Genomic DNA, 12,794 nt, shown 5'->3' on the forward strand with positions numbered 1-12,794 from the left:
TTAGGAGAAACGTCTTTCCTCCCAATGGCGGGGCGTCCACCAAAGTTTCCTCAATAGCCCCTTCCAAAAAGTTTTGAAAAAATGTTCTTAGTCTGAGTCAGTTCAGTTCTTCCTACAAACAGGGAGTAGTTTCCCCGCATAGCCTAGTTCACAACCTAGATATGACGTTTTTAGCTCCAAGTGCGCATGCGAGAAGAACTTAAACAACAAGATGCACAAGGAGGTCAAACTTTTTGAAAGGGGCTATTGCTGTGATTCGAAACCCTTACAACAAAAACCACTGGTTTTTCCCAACGATAAATTATCTGTGAAAAATTTTTAACAAACATTTTTAAAGGAATGATTATGCATATATTTATATTTCCCCTACCCATAAGTGTAATTCCTCTAACTTAACGCGAGCGAGACCTTGTTTGTTGTAAAAACTGTTGTCAGGTTAAATAAAAAATTCTATCTATATATTTGATTATACAACAAGCTGGTCCAGCAACCAGAACATTTTGCACACCCAATCAATTTATAGGACAATTATTTCTTTAAACCAATTCGACATTTCAATCTCCCGCGAAACACGCAAATGTACGTCACTTCCTCTTTCATTGCATAATTTTATTTCAGCATAAATAACACTAAGGCAGTAAATTAATTACCTACGATAAATTAATTTATTACTTTAAAATTAGAATTTTATTCATTATAAAACTAAGCTTTTCCTGAAGGTTTTGAACCGTTTAATTGAAATTATTTAAACTATTAGTGATGATCAATTGGCCAATATCGTAAATTAACCGATGTCAATACCAATTTATTTAAAATCAATGAAACGAAAATATCAATATCAAACAATTACCCACTGGAAAAGATATCAAGCTATTATTTAATTTAAATTTCTCAGGTTAAGTTTCAAAAGATGATGAATTTTATTATTTTCTGACACCAAAATTGGCAGCTTCTTTGCATAATTCCCGAAGTTTTTCTATTCCAAAATAGAAATGTTAACGTTTTGTGATATTAAAGGAGAAATATAAATATAATTTTCGTTTCTATTGAACTAGTTTCTATAAAGGAACTTTAATCAAATGGCCATTTGTATGAGTACACTTACCGATAATGGATTTTAGTAATCTAGACAATTACTACGTCTTTTAATTAATATTTTATAAATACTACCTGAATATTTTTTTAAATATGAAAGATTATATTTTTATTTTAGATTAATGAGTTAAAAAAATTGGTATCCGTGTTTCAGTTAAGCTTTGATATTGACATCGGTTAATTTACGATATCGGCTAACGATCCTAGTCTGTTTATAACATTAAATCGGAACTTCAAGTGTCACTAGACAGTATATAACTTCAAAATCGAGAGTTAGGAACTTTAAAACAATCTCAACAGGATATCCGTGGTTAAACTTATCATTATATGTGATATTGTAATAAGATAATGTGACGAAGCGGCTCACTGAACGTTGGGCAATGGCCTCAGAGTTTTGCTTGCAATGGTCAAGCTAAAATTCCTCACTAAACGCAATCTTCTAAGGAGCTATTAGTAAAATAATATATTACGAACAAAAATGGTCTCACTTAGACCACAAAAATTATACTTAAATGTCCTAAAATTTTAATGAGAGGTGTATCTAAGAAGGAGATTGACATCCGTTAATTTACAATATCGGCTCGGCTAATGATGCTAATCTGTTTATAAAATTATATCGGAACTTCAAGTAGTAAATAAACAACACTTGAGCTATTAGTATAAGAATATATTACGAACAAAAATGGTCTCACTTAGATCACAAAAATTATACTTAGCTTAAAAAATTAATATTTAAATCAAAGTAGAAAATTCAGTTAAGCAAAGGCTTAGAGCTGCCGACTGAAAATATTAGCTTCCCGCGTACATTACTATAGACTCCCGTCTCCCGATAAAGCTGAGGCGCCCCTAATAGCGCGCGGTTCTTCACAGCTGCAATCTCCACTCAGTATCATCTTAAGCTTAAAATACGAGGTTACCTACGTGCATAATATCGAATCGCCGTGATAGCGAGGCGCCTAGGCGAACTTCGCGAGCCCCGAACATCGCTCGAAAGAGTCGAAAAGCGAACAACCTCGTCCGAGGGATCAGCCACTGGCGTATTCCCCCGGTATTACCTCTTTGGAAGTTTTAATGCCGTAAATTCGGGCGATATGCCTTTAATCCGTTCTAATATTGAAATAAAAACTGTAAAAAGTAATCCCGAGTGTATTTCCGCGTTAAATGGCGTTATACGCTTCCCATCTTACACCCTCAGAAAGACTTTATTACAGAGTGGCTTCTCCCTCGTCAAATTTTCCGTATAGAGTAATATTTTGCAAACGCCATCTAGATGTCGTGTGCAAAATAAAAACGAGTTTTGCTTCGCAGTCCATAAAAAACTGTATTTATACACAATCCTTGGCGACACTTTTTCAAACCCACAAAGGGCCAGTAATTAGAAATTATTAGTATTATTAATTATTATTATTATTAATTATTATTATTATTATTAATAATAATCTGGATAAGATTGTGGAGAAGCTGGAAAACGTGGAGAAAATCTACTCTAAATTCGAAGATAAGATCAACAAACTCGTGAAACGCATTGATTCCCTAGAAGAGGATAATGCTAATTTGCGGCGGGAATTAAAGACCAACAGACCACTGGTTCCTGGAACACATTTCCCTGACCTACCTCGACCACATTTACAAGGTTCAACTGCTGGATTGAATGCTAACGCTTCGCCTTGGTCACATGGAACATTTGCCTCACTTGCTGGAGGGTTACCACCTGTAATGGCTCAACACTCTGGATCTGGCCAGCCTGTGGGCAACTCCATTCGCCATGGCCCAAGCCAGGTTGCACGAGCGCAGAAACCAGCAAAAACTGGAACGGCGGTAAACTCACGGCTGAAGACTGCGGAACGCCCACCACGGGTCAATAAGAGTGCCCGTAAAGCACTTTTTGTCAGCCGCCTAGACAAGGACTTACTCTCCACTGACCTTAAAGAAGCCCTGGCGGAAGAATCGGGTATCAATTCAGCTCTATGTATCCGACTAAAGCCCAAACATCCGGGGGCGAATCATTCATCATTTTATGTCTCTTGCACGGATGCTAGCGAATTTGATAAATTATCTGATTTATCAATCTGGCCATTAGACTGCATCATTACTGACTTTCATGGTGAACCACGGGACGCTCATAAACACGCATCGGAGTTCTGTACTACCACCGAAGACGATGATCACCAACCATCATTACTGTACCAACTAACACCTAATGAAACAAATCTCTATAGCCTATCAAAATGTTCGTGGTCTCCGTACCAAATCAAAAGAGTTTTTAAATAATATTATAGCTCAGGATTTAGACGTCATCTGCTTAACAGAGACGTGGTTAAATAACACTACTTTCACGGGTGACTATTTTCCTTCTACTTACCAGGTTTTTCGGGCCGATCGCCCTGATCCATTATTTAAAAATGTCCGGGGAGGAGGGACTTTGATCGCCATTAAGAAATCGTTGTCGCATTGCAGACGTCAAGACTTTGAAGGAACTCCAGAATGTGTGTTTCTGGAAATTAATCTTGACAATTCGCGCTCAATTATGTTGGGAAATTGTTACTTTCGCCCATCTAATGATGATTTACAATATAAAAACTATAAGGATTGCTTACTTACGGCTACCCTGAATACTGATTGCGACATTCTGCTACTCGGCGATTTCAATCTTCCAGGGATTAACTGGGAGATCTTTGGCGATCACGGTTGCACCTCCCCTGTTAAACATAAAGCAGCCCACGTCTTTGAAATATGCTATAGCTTAAATTTACACCAAATCAATAAGTGTCCAGAAAACAAAAATTTACTAGATTTATGCCTTACAAATATAAACGGTATAGAAACTATTGATCTTGAAGATCCTTTCGTCAGGATTGACCCTTATCACCCGCCCTTTTGCCTGAAACATACCGATACCTTTCGCACTACTTTACCATCTATCAGCCCCGTCTTTAATTATAGGAAAGGCGATTATTTTAGACTTTATAATTCGCTGTACAATACGGATTGGACACCAATTCTGGGATCTGATGATGTTGAATCTTGCGTTAAGTATATAACGGACCGTATACGCTCTGCCATGTCCACGTGTATACCGCGTCGACCTGGTGGAGGAAGATTTCCCCACTGGTACTCAGTAGAACTACAACGGGCAATAAAAAATAAAAAATACCTTTATGGGAAAAAGCTTCGCACTGGGTTATTGCAGGATGCTATCGCATTTCGTAAGAGCAGGGCCATTGTCAAGCGTTTGGTAGCTCGTGACAGAAAATCTTTAACAGAACAGGTTTGCGAAAACGCATTAGCCCACCCTAAACAATTCTGGCGTTTTGTCAATGGAAACCTTAAGGACTTTAGCTCTACTATTACGCTCAATATAGACAAACGGCTCGTTTCTGAACCGTATAAACTGGCTGAATGCTTTAAAGACCTATTTTCAGGGGTTTCCGTAGACAACACTGACCGGAACGAGACCTATTCCCTTGACTCGCATGACATTGCTGCTCATAGTTACTTAAACCAGATTATAACCCAGTCTGACATCTTTTGGGCCATAAAACCCCTGCCAAACAAGTTTTCGACGGGGGTTGATGGTATTCCCGCGTTCATTATCAAGGGATGTGCGGATGTCCTTTTACCCCTACTGGAACATATCTTTAATCTGTCAATACAGCAGCATTGCTTCCCTAGCCTTTGGAAAACAGCTGTAGTGGTGCCCATTTTCAAGAATGGATCATCCACAGATCCCAAGAATTACCGCCCAATTTCACTTTTAAGCGTCTTGGCTAAGATTTTTGACATGATTATGCATAAATTTATGCGGGATTGGTTCGAGTTCTTTCCCAACGAATGCCAGCATGGCTTTTCAACGGGAAAGAGCGTTGACACCAATCACGCTTCCTTTATGGATATGGTGGCTCCTGCGGTCATAAATAGAGGGCAGGTCGATGCAGTTTATCTGGATTTGGCGAAAGCCTTTGATAGGGTTTCCCATCGGTTCTTAAGGGACAAGCTAAAAGCTCTGGGTATGGGTGGCAATCTTTTATCCTGGGTAGTAGACTACTTGAGCACTCGGGTCAATGTCATAAAATGCAACGGTGAACTAACAAATGTGATATATCCTGTCCAATGTGGCGTTCCTCAAGGGTCATCATTGGGCCCACTTTTATTCAATGTTTACATTTTTGATTTGCAATTTGCCGTACATCATTCCAAGCTTTTCCAATTCGCCGATGATAATAAAATATGCAAGAGTATAAATTGTAAATCTGATAGTGCACTATTGCAACAGGACCTTGATTCGTTAGCCCTTTGGTGCTCTAAGAATAACTTGCCAATAAATCCAGTCAAATCAGTCCATGTGACCTACACGAGACGCATTTGCCGAAAAGTGATCACGAATTACGTCATCGATTCTAACAAAATACCTCGAAAAGATCTTATTAAAGATCTGGGCGTACAGTTTGACCACAGACTTTATTTTTATGAACATATTCACTTGTGTGTAAACCGTTGCCGGCGAACACTCGCGGTTTCATACAAGTTAACCAAGAAATTGAATTCTCTTTCGCATTTTCGGCTTCTATTTCTAAGTCTGGTCAGATCGCGACTAACATTTGGCTGGATTGCTTGGGGGGGTTGTAGCGCCTACCTTCTCGCTAAAATAGAGGGTGTTCAAAAAAAATTTGTAGAGTATTGTTTTCGAAATTATCTTAAAAATTTAGAATATAACTATGAAGGTATCCTTAATCACCTTGGACTCCCTACTATAAAAAGTGTCTGTTTACTCGCTGATTTCAAATTAATTTTCAAATTGTTACATAATTTAATGCCAATACCCTCTCTGCTAGAAAAATTAAATTTTAATGTTCCTCGACTTTTAAGAATCAACCCTGATACATTCTATGTTAAAGGCTCAAGCCTAATCCCTATTAACAGGATGCAAAGGTCCTGCAATCTTTTGAAAGAAAAGTTAGACATATTCTCTGTCAATTTTGCACAAATACATAATTATAAATGCAACTGTTAATTTTCGAGTTCATCGTCTTGTATATATGTAATATTTCTGTTATTATGCTATGATGTTATCACTAAGTGTATATTCTCGTGAATCTTTGTATGATTCTTTTTATACACATTAAACACCTTTTCAATTCAATTCAATATTAGTAGTATTGCAATTGGAATTTAGGTTTAATCGATATGAGAAATTTGGTTTTAATTGCGTAGTTCAAACATTTGTGATCACAATTTGATTGAAATGTTGAAATTGATCGCGAGATTTGAATTCAAATGTAGCGAGTGAGATAGCGCGTGGTTTAAAAACATTTTTTAAACCTTTACAAAAAGGTCAACTTAACTTTACACTACGAGAAATGAGATACTATATCTTTACAGCCTTTGCTAAGTTAAGTTGTTAAAAAAAGTGTACCCCCTTGGTCGCGAAACCTTGGCCTCGTAAAATTTATCCACCTCGTAATGTTAAAGGAATAGCGACCGTGTTTTAAAATTATCTGAAATCTAAAGAAAACCTTACTTTTTTGAGCGTTTAAACTCTTCTGATTCCAAAAGTATGCTTGATCAATATTTAAATATGAGGGAAAACACTTCGAAAACTTGAAATTTGGGGGCAAAATCTACGGAGAAGATTTTTGGCGGGTTTTTACCTCTCCGAGTGACGTATGTCACGGAGAGGTTCTGTAACGATCGTGTCTGTCTGTCTGTGTGTCTGTCTGTCTGTCTGTCTGTCTGTCTGTTGTTACACCCACGTGACCGCGTTCGCAGTTTCCAAATCGGAGCAAACGTGTTCGCCATTTCCGAACTGCTTTCACAGTCACGGAAATGGCTCCTCTACTTGAGTTCTCACACCACCATCTTCTGGTCTTTGTCCATCCCACATGGACACCAGTCTGTACATACTGGCTTCTAATCACCACCATCTTCTGTTCTTCGTCCATTCCACTTGGACACCAGTCTGTACATTCTGGCTTCTAAACACCACCATCTACTGGTCTTCCGTCTATTCCACATAGACACCAATCTGTCTCATTGGCTTCTACTCCATTATCATCGTTTGGTTTTAGGATATACGCGGCGATCAGCTAGGGTTACGAGAAACGTCTAGCCTCCCTAAGGTGGGATCGCCACCAAAGGTTTTCGCAATTGCGCTTTTTCCTTACTATTATAATGGAAACGAATCGTATATATACCCCAAAATTTGAAGAAAGCGGGCAAGAGGGGTACCCTTCACTTTAAACGTCAATATTAGCGAAGTTTGAGATGATAATAGGTATAACTTTATTTTAAACGATTTAACTATTATTAATGTTAATTATTGAAGATTAAAATAATTATATTTATTTAAATATTAAAGATAATCTTGTTTCTCAACTCAAAATTAATACGGAAAGAGTTAAAAAGCAGTCTATGTTTTTGTCTGTGTGTGTCCGTCCATTGTTACACTAGTGCGTCGCGTTAGCAGTTAGCCTTGTGTTGATGTGTTAAGAAATCATACAGAACCTTAATATTCCCTTTTTCCATAATATAAAAAGGATGAATATGTGGAAGTATTTTTCGTAATTATGATGCATTTAGTACTTTTGTAGCTTTAAAGCTCTGTTTCATTTTGATATTCCAAAGATTTTTTTTAATATTGTTATTTGAAATGGCTGTTTATATATTATTTAAGCTATACTACATCTGTATATAGAATAAGTCTTGGTTTAGTGATTTCATGAAGAAAGCTAAGACCTAGACTCCGGCGGGTATATTAAGTGTCATCCGCAATAGGCTTAGTGAAACAAAGAGTAAATAATTGAGGCCTGAGGTTAAGTAAACTTTGGGCTTTGATTTTCGTGTCTGAAATGAAGAGACATCAACGGTTCAGAGTGAGCTGAAAGTTAAATACACTATTAAATAATAAGGTTAAGGTTTTATAAAAGAAGAAAAGATCATGGTGGCAATTCGAATAGTAAAAGGGCTAATGGTAAACGGGTAGTAGCTACAGACTTTTTATTCTCTTTATGGTGCGCATTGACTATCAGTGCGTCTAGCTACAATTTAGCTTTGGTGTTATTTAACGTTAACATTCATGTTGGCATACTAAGAATATTGTTGAGGTGAGACGAGACGATAGTGTTTACACTGCAAACCAGTTGTGAATGTAGCTATCAGAATATACGGTAAACAGCTGAAGCGTAGACTTCATTTCCTGATCTTTTCCCCATTGACTGATTTCCATGTGTAGAAGATTTATCCTTATTGGATGTAAAATGTCGTCTGCTTTACTGTATATTCGCTATGCTTGGAATACTGCTTCAATATTTCGTAAATTTTTACTTCAAAAAAGAGAAATAATTCCATATCTAGGTAAATAAGTTTGACTCGGAGAGGTAATATTTTGGTTTTCCCAACTTGTTCTCCTTGATACGCCACACGGCATCTCGCGGAAAAGCCAAGCGCGAGCGCCCGAGACTCCCGAGTCTACTAATGCCAAGCGAATCTGAATAAAATAGGCTAAACACGGCGACACTAACAGGAGTCTCGTGAGTGACATCTAGAGAGAAAATTTCTCCTTACCACGTCATCAAACGAAACAAAATTTTTACTAGGCTTTTTCCAAAAACCATACTTTGATTGCAATTTTATAAATTGCTACGAAACCAAATAAAGAAGTAAGCATATCATAATAAACTAGATTTTTGAAGGATTTTTTTGGCATTTTAAATTTGTGGATGACGAAAACCATGTCACTAACACTTTAAGCTCCATAGAGATTAACATTACGATTTCGGATTGAGTATAAATAGAAAATCCCGTAACTAAGTTGTAACTTCTTTCGTATTTTTTACAATTAGCAATCAGGCTGGAAAAATTGAAGTTTTGATAACGTTGTGTAAATGAAAACCTAGTTGTGAATAGAGCGTGGATAATTCCTAATTGTAATTTTATCGGTAGTAGCATATCAGTAAATTGAAAAAAAAAAAATATGCATATTCATTGGGAAAAAATGGTGTGATAATATTCCACTTAACTCGGAGAGGTACAAATTTGCTTTTAGCATCTTGTTTGAAAATGAACTTGAAGAGTGTACAATAATTTACTCAGATTCTGCACATTGCGAAGTTACCTTTTTCTGTTGGAAACATTTTGAGGAAGAAAACTTTGACACATAAAACTATGGGTACTGCGCAAATATTCTTAGATTATGATGAAGCTATCACCATTTCTAATCCAATCATAAAAGAAACCACAAGCCTGCAGTTCCTAGAGATAGACTGGAAAGTAAGAAAATATTAACTTTGTTATATATGGTCTGCATTAGCACCCGCAATTCCTAGAGAGGGAGGGCGGTGGTGAATGTATATACATTTCCGGTTTAAGTGTTTGTCAAATCGGAGCCTCCGAGATGATCTAGGCCCGTGCGTGTCGATTTTTATGTTGGGAAATATCCAGTTTCATAGAGGAAATATTTTTACCCTATATGAGTACTAGATGGCGCTTTTATTAACGTTGCGACCGGGCTCTTCCATAAATTATCGTTGATATTTTAGGGGCCAGTTATAAAAGTTTATGAAAGAGAAAGGTTTCACCCTTAAATTAATGTAATTGCTTTAGGGACTATTCACTTTTTATTAAATCTTTTGGTTAGATTGTGTGGATAAGGGTATTTTTAAGCTCATACAGCCCACGGAAACCACTCCAACCGCTGCAGCTGAGTCTGCGGCAGCGGACGGGACCAGCGAGCTAGGGGATCTTGCTGTAGAGCTCGCTGGTGTCGCTTTAGGTACAGAGGGAGAGAAAGGAGCTCATTCGGAAGGTTTATCTTCCATGGATGAGTCCACCCTACTGGAAAAATCGGATGCGACCCTTCGGGGTCCAGACGATGAGCGTTCTAGTGATCCTGACGGGGGGGCAGAGGATTTTGAGACTGGGAGCTGACCTGTCAGGGGGGAGGTGCTACTGGACCTCTGGGGACTGATGAGTCGTAGCCAGGTCCCTTCTGAACCCCTTTCTTAGGGAACATGGGGACGCTACGTGCTATCTGCAGCATAGTAAGGCGGCCTCCACGGTACTCTGTAGGAGGTTTGCTATAGAGGGTCTTCATGTGGCCCTCATACAAGAACCGTAGATTTGCCATGGCAAAATCCTCGGTCTCGACACAGCGGGGCGGCTCTTCTATGACCGTACTGCTGTTAGACCGAGGGCGTGTATTCTGGCCCGGAAAGATCTCTGCTGTATCTCTCTACCGCTATACACGTCTCAGGATACGGCGGCCGTGAAGTTGGTACTGGTCTCTAGGCGGGCCGAGATCACGTTCACGGCTGCCTCTGCTTACTTTGCCCACGATGCGGGCTCTCTCCCGACATTAGAGGTGATCAATTAGGTCGATCAATGTGAGAAGAGAGGGGATAAACTTTTCATTGGCTGCGACGCCAATGCTCATCACGTCACGTGAGGCAGTTCTGACTGCAACAGGAGAGATGATCATCTACTGGAATATTTATTTGGCTCTAAACTATATTCTTAATCAAAACAATGCACCTACTTTTGTTACTTCTAACAGAAGGGAGGTCATTGACCTTACGTTAGCCACGGAAAACCTTGCGTCTTCTAAGTCTAATTGGCATGTATCTAATGAGCCGTCTCTGTCGGATTATAGGCATATTTACTTCACTGTTGCGACTACTTTTGTCCCGGTAGGGACGGAGATACGCAACCAAAAACGGACCAATTAGGCCGGCTATAGGGAAGACTTACTCCTACGCTATGGGGATGGTCATATCCCTAAGCTAACTTCATCTAAGGATCTTGAGAGGGCGGCTGGTGTCCTACAGTGCTCTATCATTGAGTACTATCACCAAAAATGTCCTCTTAAGACCGTAAACCGCTCGAGACTTGATCCTTGGTGGAATGCGGATCTTAGCCGGTTTCGGAAATGTATTCGAAGGCTTTTAAATAAAGCCAAGCGTACGGGAGACTGGGGAGTCTCTTAATACCTACAACAGGGCCATGAGCTGCCAAGAGGGACTCCTGGAGGACCTTCTGTGAGCAAGTCTCTAGTGTCCCAGCTACTGCAAAGGTCATGAAGATTCTCGCGCATGATAATGCACATCGGCTTGATACTATTAAGTTGCAAGAGGGTGTGTACACTAAGTCGGGGGCTGAGACTCTCAAGCATATGCTGGGGGTCCATTTTCCTGACTCTACTTCAAACCAACAAGACCTGACTCTCTCTTTTCCCTGTTCCGCACAGGGCGAAGAGGGAGGACTGGCTTGTAGCCAGGCAGGTTGTTACGATTCCTAGGCTTCGTTGGGCTGTCAATTGTTTTGAGCCCTACAAGTCTCCGGGACCCGATGGGGTCTTTACTCTGCTTTTGCAGGCGGGCTTAGACTACATCATCTCTCCGTTATGCAAGATCTATAGACTTTGTATCGCTCTCGGTCACATACCTTGTGACTGGAAGCGCTCTAGGGTCATCTTTATTCCTAAGCCTGGGAAATGTTGCTATCTCGAGGCGAAGGCATTTTGACCCATATGCCTGACCTCCTTCTTCCTCAAAATTCTAGAGAAGCTGGTGGACAGGTACATTAGAGACGAGGTACTCTCGGTAACTCCTCTTCATAATTTGCCTATCAAAAAGGCAAATCCACTGAGACGGCCCTTCACTGGCCTCACGAATTGCCTGGATAGGGCATTCGAGTTTCAGGAAATTTCACTGGCCGTTTTCCTCGACATTGAGGGGGCCTTTGATAAGGTCTAAAGCTCGGTTATTACTGAAGCTCTTAAGAGATTTGGTATCAGCGACACTCTTCGCCGTTGGATCAAATCCATGATTACCGACCGTGAGGTGACGGCGTCCCTCCTTGGACACTCTCTGGGGGTGACCACCAGCATGGGCTGCCCTCAGGGCGGAGTTCTCTCCCCCTGTTGTGGAGCCTGGTGGTTGACGTGCTCTTGAGGTTGCTCGAGGGTGTAGGGGTTGCCGGTACTTCGGTTATGCGGACGATGTGGCGATAGTGATTACCGGGAAATTCCCGTCTACTATAGCCACGCATATGAGCTCTGCTCTCTCTGAACGTGGAGCAATGGTGCCGGGTGATTAACCTCAATGTTAATCCTGGCAAAACTTCCCTTGTTCCTTTTACGAGGAGGAATACTAAAGCCCTGTTCAATGATGTCTCTTTTTTTAGTCAGGTCCTGACAAAGTGTCCTCCGAGGTAAAATACCTGGGGGGACTTTCGATTGTAAACTTACATGGAAGCCGCACCTAGATCGGTGCATCAAGAAGGCCAAAATACTTTTCTGGACAACCAGGAGCTTTGTCGGCCAGGCTGGGGCCTCAACCCAAAGCCGTACGCTGGCTTTACACTGGGATCATAAGACCCATAATATCCTATGGGGCACTTGTCTGGTGGACGAGGGTCCGGCTCAAAACGGTGCAGGCTGACTTGCATTGGTATCACGGGGCCATGAGATCTACCCCGACTGCTTCCCTGGAGGTACTCCTTGACATACTTCCTCTTCATCTCTTCGTTGAGGAGGAGGCTGTCATGGGGCCTACAAGCTCTACAATAATGGCTGCTGGGCACCCAGATTCTGGTATCACAGACATACCAAGCTCTTCCGGGAGTATGCCGCTCTTGAGCCATCGCTGACGATGTGCTCTGACAAAACCGTTACCAGTTTTGATTTTACATAGCCATTTAGCATCCAT

Source organism: Phalangium opilio, unplaced genomic scaffold, assembly GCF_054372755.1.
Source record: "Phalangium opilio isolate 3A_F unplaced genomic scaffold, DU_Popi_V2 ptg000217l_1, whole genome shotgun sequence".
NCBI classification, from domain to species: Eukaryota; Metazoa; Arthropoda; class Arachnida; order Opiliones; family Phalangiidae; genus Phalangium; species Phalangium opilio.